At 40.7% G+C, this 13,654-nt stretch overlaps 1 pseudogene; it reads right to left on the bottom strand.

The window, feature by feature from the left end:
• Positions 1-1,038: 1,038 nt before the first annotated feature.
• On the bottom strand, positions 1,039-9,276 carry LOC118835712 (annotated as a pseudogene).
• Positions 9,277-13,654: the final 4,378 nt, after the last annotated feature.

Here is a 13,654-nt window from a genome sequence, read left to right as displayed (position 1 = left end):
ACTGTTGAAGCATAAGTAGATAGTGATTGGTAGAGGAGTCTTTCTTAGCCTTCTACCCATCAGTTCTAAGCATATTTAACACCATCTACTCAGGGCAGTAAGTCTTTAAGAGACTTAGGAAAGAAGCTTATTTTTCTGCTTATAGTTGTATGCTGATATAGGTCTACACTGAGTTGCAAACTACTCCTCATTGGCTCAAACTATCCAAGGATTATGGATTGAGAGCTGGAAGCAACCTCAAAGATCATCTAGACCAACTCCTTCACTTGACTGATAAAAGTATCAGGCTACGAGGTTAAATGACTTTCCCAAAGTCACACAGGTAGAGGAAGAGGCTGAATTATCAACTCAAGTCAAGCGTTCCAGAGTCACTGGAGTGCTTCCATTTTATCACACTGGGTATGAAAGTAGTTTTATTAAACAAAGAAACAACTTACGTTATCTTCTTATTAACCATTTTGCTGTCTTCTCTCCCCCAGGATCACATTCTGTACAAAATATTTTAGAATTATATGCTATCTTTTGAGCCAGTGAATGGACAATAAGCATGGGGAGGCAGCATGGAATTAATAGCAATTTTCATTGAAGTTGTATCTTAGAATATGTGACCATAGTAATTTTCTTAGCTAATTCAAAGAATTTGGTTACCTTTGATTCTGCGGAGTTGGGCTTTTTTTTTTTTTTAAGAATTCATAGCCATGTCAGTCCTGGGTAGTTTAGCAAAAGGAGACAAGATGACCACGTCATGGTGAATAGACTTAAATTTTATTTGGTTGCAAGATTTTCACCTTTCTCTGTCCTCAGCTGCTGATCAAAACCATATAACGTGTGGACTTGGTTACAATGTACTACCGTGTTGATTCACAAGGACTTTTCTATCTGTACCAAAATCCTGGGTGGATAAAAACTGTCTCCCAATGGAAATGGGAGTTACATCAAGGAATAAGTGGGAAAGAAAATTAAGTTGAAGGAAAGTCACATTTCTAAGTCAGGATCTTGAGGAATTCAAAACAGTCTTGCAGCCTTGGTCCTTTATGGTTATAGAACATTGTCCATCAGAATTTTATTCCTATAAGGAAATTGAGATAAGCTTAGTGACTCGGCCTGGTATCAAAGAGACTACGTCATACTGTACCCCCAAAGAGTGACAAGTGGCAGTCAGTAAATAACAAAAATAATTTTTATGGGATATTACTCCACAAATGATGAACAGGACAAAATGAGGTCCCCCACTTGTGGTAGTTTGTGGCACCCAAGTGCCCTGCTTTGTGAGATGGTCTAGTTGTCCAAGAGCCTACCCCAATGAGGCTAGGCTAGTTTTTCCTTAAAAGTTGCTGAAACTGTCCTCAAAACTTGATTGGCTCAGAGGACTTCAAGGCTTGGCCTGTTGATGTTGCTTCCCAGTCACTTGAACAGAAAAGCTAAAATCAGTGGTTTCTCAGAGCCCCTAGGTTTCTGATCAATTAATCATTATCATGATCAATGCTAGGAAATGGCTCAACTAAATCAACATATTTTTCTCTGCTCTGAGTGCCTACCCCATCCCCCAATGCCTAGTTTAGTATTTTTTTTAAAAGAAGCTGCTTTAGCAGCTACAAGTATTTCATTTTTTTTCCTAGCCTTGAATCTTAAACATCAGCCAGCCTGAGCCAGGCTTGGTCTATTTATGACATGACTCAATTTCCTTCTTCCAGAAATGTGTATAGGTTGGGGAAATGAGCTTTCCATTCTCAATTTTTCTTACTTCAGCACAATACAGAAATCCCAAATATCCCTTCTTAGAAGAGGACTGTGTGTGACATTAATTAAATTATTCAGACCTAATAACTTCTCTCTTTACTTCAAACTTCTGTTTGAATAACAAGGATAATCAAGAAAAACCGTATTACCCCCTTGGTCCCCAGGAATGATTGAAGGTACCCTCCTCCCAATGTTTCCATACAGGAAGGCACCTCAAGGTTACCTGTCGACACATTTAGGGCACAACCAATTGTCTTCTACTTGTGGGGGTGGGAAAGAGCAGGTCGGCAGTAATAAGAGAGGAATCAACATATCATTTTCAGGCACCCAGGTCTGTCCAGCATGGAACTCCAAAGGAGCTGAACCAGGGGCATCATTAGAAAAAGCTTCACCATGTACTACACACCATCGTGGTAAATCTGGGGAGACAAAAGAAGGGGAATGGAGAGAGATGGAGAAAGTATAGAGAAGTACAATGATAATCCAGACCTCTATATACACATTAACAACTGATCAATAAGCAATTTTAGGTACTTTTATTTACATTTACAATAATTTGTTAATGCACTATGACCTCTTGTCTTAAAGTCATAAGATAACATTTCACATTTTCATAGCATGTCCAGATTTACATATTGCACTCTTCAGGACAACCTGTGAAGTATGTGGTACAAGTACGGCCACTCTCATTTTACAGATAAGGAAAATGAGACCCAGACATGTTTTTTAAAAAATGATCTAATATTTTATTTTTCCACCATTACAAGCAAAAACTATTTTTAACATTGCTTTTTGAATTCTAAATTCTCTCCCCTTTATTGAAAAGGCAACCAATCTGATACAGGCTATACACGTGCAGTCATACAAAATTTCCTTGTTAGTCATGTTGTAAAAGAAAACACAAACTAACAAAAAAAAAAACCCAACAACCTCCAAGCCCTCAAACAAACAAAAAACCAAGAAAGATAAAGAAAGCAAAGAAAAAAGCATGCTTCAATCTGCATGCAGACTCCAGTAGTTCTTTCTCTGGACATGGATAGTATTTTTCATCAAAAATCCTTCAGAATTTTCTTGGGTCATTGTATTGCTGAGAATAGCTAAATCATTCACAGCTGACTGTTGTAAAATATTGCTGTTATTGTGTACAATGTTCTCTTGGTTCTGTTCACTTCACTATGTATCAGTTCGTGTAAGTCTTTCCAGGTTTTTTCGGAGAGCATCCCGCTCATCATTTCTGATAGTACAACAGTATGCCATCCTTATCACCACAATTTGTTCAGTCATAACCCAATTGATGGGATCTCCTCAATTTCCAATTCTTTACCACCAGAAAAGAGATGCTATAAATATTTTTGTACATCTTTTTAACTTAATTTTTGAGAAACACACCAAGTAGTGGTAATGCTCGGTCAAAGGATATGCATGGTTTTATAGTCCTTTGGGCATAGTTCCAAAGTGATCTACAGAATGGTTGAATCAGTATACCACTTGACCAACAGTGCATTAGTTTCCCAATTTTACAACATCCACTCCACCATTTGTCATTTTTCTTTTCTCTCCGATCAGCTAGATTGCTAAGTGTGCAATGGTGGCTCAGAGTTGTTTAATTTGCATTTCTCTAATCAATAGTGATTTAGAGCATTTTTTCCATATGATTGTAAACACCTTTGATTACTTTGTCTGAAAATACCTGTTCATATCCTTTGACCATTCATCAGTTGAAGCATGGCTTATTTTTATAAATGTGACTCAGTTCTCTAAATATTTGAGAAATGAGGTCTTTATCAGAGAAACTTGCTGCAAAATTTTATTTACAGTTTTGATCACTGAGTATTTACCTCCATTCTATTTCCCCCTCTGTTTATCGTACTTTTCCTCTTCTTTCATCCAGTCCATCCTCAAGTGTTTTGTTTCTGTCTTTTTACCTACCCCAATCCACCCTCCCTCTTTCACTTCCCCCTTCTCTTATTTCTTTCCCCTTCCACTTTCCTGTGGGGTAAGATATATTTCTATACCCCACTGAATGTGTATGTTATTTCCTCTTTGAGCCACTTCCAATGACAGTAAGGTTTCGTCGCTTCACCCTACCCCCCAACCCCCACATCTTCCCCTCCACTGTAAAAGCTCTTTTGAGTTAAGTAATTTGCCCATTCTACCTCTCCCTTTCCCCTTATCCCAGTGCATTCCTTTCTCACCCCTTAATTTTATGTTTTTAGATAATCATCCAATCATATTCAACTCACATCTATGCCCTCCATCTAAGTATGCTTGTTTTAACTCCCCTAGTTAAGAGTTTTTAGGAGGTACAAGTATCATTTTCCCCTGCAGGAATTTAAACAATTTAACCTTATTGAAATCCTTATGATTTATCTTTCCTGTTTACCTTTTTATGCTTCGTTTGAGTTTTGTATTTCAAAGTCAGAATTTCTATTCAGTTCTGGTCTTTTCATCAGGAACGCTTGACAATGTATTTCATTGAGTACCTACTTTTACCCTTGAAGAGTTCTATTCAGTTTTGCTGGGTAGGTGATAGTTGTTCGTAATCCTGGCTCCTTTGCTTTCCAGAATATCACATTCTAAGCCCTCCCATACTTTAATGTAGAAAATGCTAAATCTTGTGGCTCTATGATATTAGGATGGTTTCTTTCTGGCTGCTTGTAATATCTTCTCCTTGAGCTGGGAGCTCTGGAATTTGGCTACAATATTCCTGGGAATTCTCATTTTGGGATCTCTTGCAGGAGCAGGAGGTAGATTCTTTCAATTTCTAGTTTACCTTCTGGTTCTAGAATATCAGAGCAATTTTCCTTGGTAATTTCTTGAAAGATGATTTCTAGGGTCTTTTTTCTTTTCTTTCTTTTTTTTTTTTTTGAAGAGGGGAGTACAGGGCAATTGGGGTTAAGTGACTTGCCCCAGGTCACAGTAGTAAGTGTGTCAAGTGTCTAAGGCCGGATTTGAACTCAGGTCCTTCTGACACCAGGGCCACTTCTCTATTTCACTGTTCCATCTAGCTGCCCCTAGGCTCTTTTTTCCATTGTGGCTTCCAGGAAGTCCAATGATCTTTAAATTATCTCTCCGGGATCTTTTTCAGGTCAGTTATTTTTTCCAATGAGAAATTTCACATTTTATTCTATTTTTTCGTTCCTTTCATTTGTTTTGTTTCTTGATGTCTCATAAAGTCATTAGCTTCCACTTAGCCAATTCTACTTTTTAAGGAGTTTTTCTGTGAAGTTTTTCAAGGAATTCTTCTCCTCATTAGGTTTTTGAACCTCTTTTACCAATTGGCCTATTCTGTTTTTTTAAGTGTTTTTTTTTTCAGTACTTTTTGTGTCTCCTTTACCAAGCTGTTGACACTTCTTTCATGATTTTCTTCCATCACTCTCATTTCTTTTTCCAATTTTTCCTCTACTTCTTACTTGATTTTTAAAATCCTTTCTGAGCTCATTCATGGCTGGAGACCAATTCATATTTTTTTTCCCCAGGTTTTGGATATAAGATCTGTGACCGTATTTTCTTTGGAGTGTGTGTTTTGATCTTCCTTGTCACCATAGTAACTTTATATGGTCAGAATTTTTTTCTCTTGTTTGCTCATTTTTCCAGCCCTTTTCTTGACTTTTAACTCTATACTGAAGTGGGGCTCTGCTTCCAGTGTGGAAGGTTCACTTTCCCAAGCTTCAGAGGCTTTTGTGTAGCTATTTTCAGATTCTAGGGACCTGTTAATTTTCAATTGTTCCACAGTGATCTGAGGAGAGGTGTTTACTACTCTGCTGGCCTGTGCTCTGGCCTGTGAGTGACCACAACCACTGTTTTCGGCCCTGGAATGAGGGTTTCCCCTCCACTGTGGTCCCAAACTCTGGTGTGTTAGTGTTCCTTCTTGCCCTGGGACTACCACCCAGGACTGTAACCCAGATCTGAGCATGGGCAAAGCAATCTCCTTCTGACCAATTTTTTGACTCCCTTGCTATCTGCAGGCGTTGTTGTTCTGATTCAGTCCCTCTCAAGGTTTGCTCCTGGTTTGCTGGGGTACAATTTGCACTGGCATGGCTTGTACTGGACCGAGCTCCACTCTCACCCTGGTGCCATAGACCTTTCTTGCTGACCTAAGCTGTCACGACCTAGAAAATTGTTTCACGGTGTCCTTTTGTGGGTTCTGCTGCTCCAGAATTTGTTTTGAGGCAGTATTTTAAAGGCATTTAGATGGGAATTTAGGAAGGTTCAGGCAAGCCTGTTTTTCTTCTGCTGGCTTGGCTCCTCCCCTGAATCTAAAGTTTTAAGTGACATGCCAATCAACCGTCACACAGCTTCTTGGTTTCAGACCTCAGGGCCCTGACTCTAAGGAAATTTCTCTATTTACTTCTATAAAACATTTGGACATTAGTTAATATAGCCCCAATATATTAGGTCTATTCAACAACCCTCTGAGGCAGGCCCAGAGTGCACAGGCACAATCCTGTGCTGGAGAAATAGTTAAGTGGAGAGAGAAAAAGAAAGGGAACGGAAGACAATCAAACAATCTGCATCATCTGCAGTGGTGATAATTACTGTCCTAAGTGAGGGAGAGTCAATTCTCTACATCAAACAGAGCCTTAATTTATATTGTCTTGATTTCACAAATGCTTTCTGTAATGTACACATTCCTCTATAGGTCATGACGCCACTCCTAGGTGTCCTCGTGGTCACCCCCCTCTCCCCAAAATTACAAGGCTAAGGAAATTCTAGTCCCTCCTTATACTTGTATGCCCCAGGGCTAACTAGGCTAATTAAGCTAAATAAGGAGTGGTTGGTCTTACCTGATTGCTTGGACCTAAGAGGCTCAAGAGATGTGGGCATGGCCCACACTGCCTTGGACTTCACTGTGGCCATGAGTCTACTCCATGCTGCCATGCTGGCTGTCTGCACAAGAGAGTTCTTTGTCACCTCTCTTTTCTTTTTCTTACTTGTCCCTGTCTCTGGTTCTTTAGCCATCATCAGACTTTCACCTGGAGAATCTTCAATTGAGGCTTCTGTTTTGATTTTAATCAAATGGGCCTTTTCGTCTATGCTGGAAGTATCCTATAAATTGAGTTCATGGTTATTGTTGGGAAGACAAATGCCCAGGGATACTCAAGCTTCAGTCTCACTTCAATACTCCACCTACCTCCCACCCAAAGCTTTCAGATAGCAAGCAGTCACAGGGGACAATGGATTATCATGGCCTTTGAGAAGTACAAAGGACCTTACAGATGGGAAACTGAGGCCCAGCTTGCTCAAGGGCATGCTGCTAGTTAATAACAAAGGTAGGATATTAACCTAAAACTTTAGGTGCCCATTCACTTTGTGGTTTGCTGTCTGAGTGTTAAACAGGTATAAAAATAAGGAGGCAGGGGCAGCTAACTGGCTCAGTGAGTAGAGCACTGGCCCTGGAGTCAGGAGGACCTGAGTTCAAATACAGCCTCAGACACTTGACACACTTACTAGCTGTGTGACCTTGGGCAAGTCACTTAACCCCAACTGCCCTGCTTTCCCCACCTCCAAAAAAAAAGAAGGTGGTGGCAAAGTAAAAGAAGGAATCGGTGTTCTCAGAGACAAAGCTGTCTTGATCAGCCTTTTACAGGAGCTAAGCAGAAATACAGTGGATTTAGAAGTGGGAGAGGCATTAGCGACCATCTAGTTCAATCCTCTTATTTCAGAGATGAGGACACAGGCCAGGAGAGGTGAGGTGATGTCACCAAGATCCCACAGACAGTAAGTAGTGGAGAGGAGACTTGGACCTGGGGTTCCTGGATTCCAAGTCCAATGCTCACTCCGCTTACCTTGGCTGCCTTTCCTCATCTTTCTTATTACTCACTTGCTCAGGTGACACATGTTCCAAAAGTCTCTTGTATAAAACGTGCTTCTAAAGGAGAGGAAGAGGAAGAAAGCCCATCAGCTGATAAAGGGCAGCGAGGACCAGGGTCCTTCCCTCCCTGCTGCTCATATTAGTATAACCTCCTAGACTGTGAGTCTGCCAGGATATGGGAAGTCGTTTCACCTCCCCACACCTCTATTTCATTATCCGTAAAATTAGTCCTGGATTTTGGACCAGATTATTTGTCAGACTGTGAGCAGCTTGGGAGCAGGGACTATCTTCTACCTTTTTTTTTTTTTAATTTTTATTTACAGATAATAGTACATGACTCACAGCAGGCACTTAATAAATGCTTGTTATCTGGCTTGAATGACTGACTGACCCGGCCATTTTTGCTGATATTGAGTCTCTGGCACCATGTCTGCAGATTATTCCGGGACAAGGCATGCAGAGGAGGTAGAGGGGTGGGCATAGGAGGCACTTCCTTAGGCTGCAATTTCTGAGGCGTTGAGGCAGTTGTGTTACACTTCATCTTTGGAAAATGTGCAACTAAAAGAGAGAGAGATGAAAGGCAGAGTTACTTCAAGACCACAAAGCTGCTTCTCACATCTTTGCTCTGTCTTAGTTCAGAGAAAGAACTCACAAACTATTACTTTGTTTTTGGGTAGAATTTGGTAAACATTGAAGACTTACCAGCTTCCTCAAGATTTCCTGATTGTTCCAGGGTAAATCCTCGAGTTGCTGCTTTCATCCTGGCCTGAGCATCTGCCACCAGCTTGGCCCATGCTGCCATCACAGCCGTCCCATCTTCTCTCTGCTGGACATCTATTGACAGCACGGTCCCATGCACCATCCTGCCTTCCTTCGTTCTGTCCGTATTATTGACTGGAATCTCTTCTTTCACTTCCTCAGAAGAGTTCTACAAAAGGAGGCACTAGTTCTGGAGACATTTAGTCCATAAGACCCTCTGCTAGGGCATACCACCCTGGCCCCCACCCTTATGACATAGGCAAAATATTTTGCAAAATTTAAGGGTGCTCTTCAAATATCAGGCAACGGGAGTACGAATATTCTGGAGAACGTTGAAAACAGAGGGGAAAAAAAAAACAGAGAAATGAGAAACTGAAGGTTCTAATTACAGGGCCACCCTCCAGTTTGGGAATGGTGATGAAAAGATAAAAGCACAGATGCAAATAAAAACCAAATCCCTGAACTTTTTACCCATAGACTGAACCACCTAGGAATACACCTCTCTTAATTAGGATATTTCCAGTCCTCCAGATGATTTATAAAGCACAAAATTTAGAATCAGAGGGACCTTTAGAAATAATCTGGTCCAAAATCCAAGACTCTTAATTTTACAGATAATGAAATAGAAGCGTGGAGATGTGAAATGACTTCCCATATCCTGTCAATAACATGCTCAAAACTAGAGCCCACACCCTCCTGACTTCTAGTTAATTAAGCACAATTTCAACTACCTCATATTCAGTGCCAGTCTAACCTAGGACACATGCCCTTCTCTGGCTTGGCAATCAGTCTTTCTAAGTCTGAAGGAATCTAGGTGAAGTTCCTACGGTTTAGTTGCTCTCGGGAGAGTGTAACAAAAACAGAAGGATATGACCAGGAGTCCTAGGTTTGTCCATGGACTCCAACACTTACCTTGATTCCCAGACTTGTTATTTTATTTCTGTGGGTAGCAATTTCTTCATTTGCAAAATGACAGGTTCAACAAGATTTCCTTTCAGTTTAGTTTCTGCACTTCTGTTTGCTTATTTGTATGATGGGATAATTTTGAATTACCTGTAACACAAGGTTGAGATAAGGAGAGCACTCTACAAAACTCAGTTCAGTAAAGCACAGATTATCTAGATGAGTTCCAAGAAAAAAGACAACATAATCACACCACCCTGTTTTCTATTTCCCCCCACACCTCAGTCTCTCAGTTTTATAAATTCTTATAAAGGCATTTTCATACCTCCATCCCCAAAGCTTACTTCTTGCCTTGCTCCCAGGATGGGAACCTCCTCTCTCTTTAATAAGTAACCTTATTTTTGGCCTCCTCACTAACAAAGTGAAATCCTGAGGAGGAAAAAAAAACCCAGTGGGACCCAATTCTTCAGAGGTCTGGAACAAGTAGAGTGGAGAACTCCCTCCTGCAGTGAGAAGGTTCAAGGGCACCTTACTGAAAGGGAACAGACTGGATGGGTAAATAACTCCATTAAAATATCGAATCCACCCACTGTTAAACTCAAAACAGATAATTCTAGACTTGGTTTGGATAGTGCCTGGAAAAGATTTCTTTTTTTCCATTAAACTAAAGTGGCTTCAATTTGTATCCCAGGTTTTCTCACCAGTAACTTTTCTCCTTCCAAGCTGGTCTGCCTCCTCTTTTCCCAACGGTTTTCTTAAAAGCATTTACCTTCTAAATCTAGCCTTCTGGATCCTCCCCAGCCCAAATCAATTCATATGCATATCGACAGGGGTTTGTCAGCTTCTGCTTAATTGATAACAATTGGCTGCTTTGCTCCTCCCTCCCCTTAGGTTTTTACCTGAGACCAGTTACCAATGGTTAAGTTTCTTTTTTAAGTTTTAGGTGGTAGCTGTGGGAAGTGGGGGAAAGCTGCTGCTGGTAAACAGCTACAGAGAGTGGAGAGTCCATAGCAGAGACTAGGGATCACAGGACGACGTGGGGCTGAAGAGATCATTTAGTCCCAGAGAGTAATTGAGAGGGGTTAAAATGTCTTGATAGGAAAGCTGGAGGATATCGGGGGCTGTAGGGAGGGAAGAAGGAGTTTCAGTCTCAGTACCTGGGGGTGGGGACTGCTAGATACTCTGATCTTCCTAATTGGTTGTGGGGGTCGAGAGACTCTCCCTTTCATTTGCAGGTAAACGCCTTCCTTCCCTTCTGTGAATACCTCTTCCTCCCGCATTACCCCCCTCCTTTTCCTAGAAGCTCATTCCTTTGTCACCTCGGGAATGCTTTCCATCGGAAGTTTTCCACAACAATTCCACCTTTTAGAATGTAAGCTCCTTGTCGGTAGGTGTGGTTTCGTTTATTGTGTCTTTACCCCCAGTGTTTATACAGTTTGACACTTGGTAGGCACATAATAAATACTTGTGGATTTCGTGTCTACAATACGCATGGCACACGGGGTCTGGGATTATAGTCAGTAGCACTTACTGTTACGTGCCACACACTGTAAAGTGCTAGAAAGACTGTCCTGGTCCTCAAAGAGCTTACAATCTAAGTGGAGAAGAGAACAAACAAAAAGTAAGCTGAATTGCAGCGGTGGGCGGAGGTCAGGAAGGTACCTGGAAATAGGGCATGATGGAAAAGTTAAAAAAATAAATAAATAAAAAATGAGTGCAGTCAGAGCCAGATGGGAAATAAGATACTTGTTCTGTGTTGTTGTTCAATCATGAACAACTCTTTCTGAACACATGGACCATAATACACCAATATTGTCCATAGGGTTTTCTTGCCAAAAATCCTGCAGTGGTTTGCCATTTTCTTCCCCAGTACATTAAGGTAAACGGAGGTTAAGTGATTTGCCCAGGGTCACATAGCCAGGAAGTGTCTGAGGCTACATTTGAACTCAGGTCTTCCTGACTCTAGGCCCAGCACTGGGTTTACTGAACCACCCAGCTGCTCATTTGTCCTCTAACACCGCCCCCCCCCCATAAATGGAAGTAGAATTCCCGACTTTACCCTCCAGATAGGCTGAGAGTACTGATTACATGTGATTACCAACACTGATTGGATCTTGAAGGATAACGAGATTACCCAATGATAGTAATGGGGCAGAAGTCAAAGAAGTCCAAAATGAGGCCTATAAAGATGAAATTAAGCACTGCCCCTGCCTTCAATAAGATTGCAATTTAGGAGAAAGAAAAAAATAATTTTAGGTAGTTTCCGCTCAAATGGAAAAAAAAAAAAAAGGCAACCTGGCATTATGGGGAATGGAGGGCTAGCCTGGAAGCCAAGAAGTCTTGAGTTCAAATCCTGCCTCAGTCACTTAGTTGTGAGCACAATTCAAGGTTCGTAACCTCTCACTGTCCTTAAGCAACCCTTAAGGCTTTTAATTTTTTTTTTCAATTAAAAAGCCTGTATTTCTTCTTTTCCAAAGAAAAATGAAACCCTATAACAAATATGCATGTTAAAGCAAAAAAGGTCCCATGATAACCACATCAAAAATTGTGCCTCATTGTTCCTATTTAGTCCATTATCTCTCTGCCAGGAGGTCGTTAAGATTCCAAATCACAAAATTTCCATACTAGGAATTCACAACACTCATGAAATCATGCAACTGACTGTTAAACTAAAAGCTGACAGGGACCGCTGACTTCATGAAGTCTATCCTCCCATTTTGCAGATGAGGAAAATCAGGCACAGCAAGTCAAGTGACTATGACAGGGTCACAGAGCTAGAAAGTATACGAAACAGGATTCAGATCCTGACTGTAGGTCAGGTGCTTTGTTCTATCACCCACACTGCCTCATTTTAGATCTCTATTAAAAAATAACATTTTTATGGCTTTTTAAAAATCCTTTGTATAATTATTTGAGTCTAGATGTAACTCTGCGGTGTAGTAGGTCCAGCCCCCCTCCCCCCTTGTTTTTTACCATATTTCTTGTCCATTTCAGAGGAGGAAACTGAAGGACAGAGATTAAGTGACTTGTCCAAGAGGTGGGAGTTTAACACCAAATCTAAAACAGTCCCTTGATACCTCACTACCAAGTACTAACCAAGCTTGGTATTTATTAGCTCCCATAACAAAATAATATCAAGCCCATTATAGAGTGCCATGATCTTTGTCCACTCAAGAGTTCACTGCTAGCTGCCACAACATTATGGAATTGTGGAGCACTGGTGATCTATGTAGTAAGCTTACAAATGTGGGGTGGGGCTAAACTTATAATCAATCAATCAACAAACATTTGTTAAGTGCTTACTATGTGACAATACAAAAAGAGTCAAAAGATAGTCTCTACCCTCAAGGAGCTCGTTGTCTAATGGAGGAGACAACATGCAAACAAATATATACAAAGCAAATTACGTACAAGATAAATAGGAAATAATTAAAGAGAGGGAAGGCACGGAATTGAGAGGAGTTGGTGAACACCTAGAGTAAAAGATGTGACTTTAGTTGGGGCTTAAAGGAAACTGGAGAAGTCAATACTTGGAGAATGTTCCAGGCATGGGGGACAGACAGAGAAAAGTTGTAGCAGAGTCAGAGGGAAAAAGAGGGAATATTTTTTTTGAGGGCAGAAGGCAGGGCAATTGGGGTTAAGTGACTTGCCCAAGATCACGCAGCTAGTAAGCACGTTAAGTGTCTGAGGCTGGATTTGAACTCAGTTCCTCCTGACTCCAAGGCTAGTGATCTACTCACTGTGCTACCTAGCTGCCCTGAAAGGGGGAAATTTTGAGAGGATTCAAAGGTAAAAATGTGGAGGGACCGGGTTTCAAATTGACCCTGGGTAAATCACCTCAGTTTCCTCATCTAAAAAATGGACATGAGAGGCAGCATGGTAAATAGAAGGCTGGTCTTAGAGAGAAGATCTGAATTCAAATATTGCTTCTTGTAAACACTAGCTGTGTGACCTTGGACAAGTCATTTAACCTAGGTTGGCCTCAGTTTCCTCATATGTAAAATGGGAATGATAATTATAACACTCATGCCTAAAGGCTGTTATGATCAAATGAGACCATATTTGTAAAGTGCTCTGCAAACCTTAAAGCTCTCTAGAAATGTTTTGTAACGTATGCAAAGTGCTTTTCTTAAAAGTGCTATATAAATGTCAGTCTTTATAAATCTAGTCTTAAAAGTAACCAACCTCTTTTAATCTAAAATGTCCCCGTGGGCTGGGTTAGAACAAAAACGGCCTAAGTAACCCTACTAAGTAGGGACGTTTTCACCTTAACAATGATACTTTGCTACTAACTCTTCGATATTAACAAATCATTTTACTCCCCACCCCTGGGTCTGTTTCCTCATCTGCAAAAAGGAGGGGGCTGGGCTTCAAGAATTCTAAGGTCCCATTTAATTCTAAACCTGTGATGTTATGATTGTCCCCTTTAAGTTTAGA

Source organism: Trichosurus vulpecula, chromosome 2, assembly GCF_011100635.1.
Source record: "Trichosurus vulpecula isolate mTriVul1 chromosome 2, mTriVul1.pri, whole genome shotgun sequence".
Lineage (NCBI taxonomy): Eukaryota > Metazoa > Chordata > Mammalia > Diprotodontia > Phalangeridae > Trichosurus > Trichosurus vulpecula.
Note: the sequence above shows the minus strand (reverse complement) of the source record. Positions and strands in the feature narration are given on the sequence as shown.